This window comes from Schistocerca gregaria, unplaced genomic scaffold (assembly GCF_023897955.1).
Source record: "Schistocerca gregaria isolate iqSchGreg1 unplaced genomic scaffold, iqSchGreg1.2 ptg000698l, whole genome shotgun sequence".
Lineage (NCBI taxonomy): Eukaryota > Metazoa > Arthropoda > Insecta > Orthoptera > Acrididae > Schistocerca > Schistocerca gregaria.
Window position 1 is genome coordinate 882,946 of NW_026062077.1, and position 832 is coordinate 883,777.

Consider the following 832-nt stretch of genomic DNA (forward strand, 5'->3'; position numbering starts at 1 on the left):
GCTTACTCACGAACGGTAAGGTGTGTGCGTGTTTGACAAGAAATAATGACACCTATTGCGATTGTTGGCAACACATGAATAGACATTAAAAGCGCACGTTGGTTTTCACTAGCGGGACGGTGTGCACGTTATAGGGCTTGAACTGAAACTATGAATATTTTTGTATTGGATCAGGATTCGGACCCACATACTTACCTTTGGAGGAGACCTAGAGAAGGTTGCAGTCTTGCGAAAAGGAACGAAATGGTTGAACTATAATGTTCCGAGAGATTCAGATCCTCGAAAGAGGAGAAACGAATTCGAATCACAGTCCAGCACCAAATTTTTCAACGTCTCTAGTTCAATAAATTACAAGTAAAATAAGAGCCCCATCCTTTAAATGGCTATCGGTTCATAAAATAAAATAAAATTTTCTAATGTAAGTAAGTTTACTGGCGACTGTATTTCTGTTTACGATGACTTCCGCTATGTCATTTCCCAACGTAACCTGGCTCTGCCCAGTTGGTAATGATGGAACGTGATTTGTATTGCGAATTCTGGATTATAACGTCTTTCTTTTGAGGTTACCAGACGCAAAGTAAATCTGTTTGTGCTTCTTAAAAGTAAATGTCTGAACCCACGCATTGCTCCTGTGATAGTTCCACCAGGCCATTGTGCCCATATTTCCCAGCCCCAGGAGTGAGCTGCAACGGATGATGTGCTGAGCTTACAAAAGTAGTCACGGTGGATAAAACGCGAGTCTATTAAATGTTTAAGTAGAAACAAGCTTCTGACGCGGAGATTATGCTATTCTCATGTCAGCAGGATGTAAAGACCCTTGTAGGCATCATAG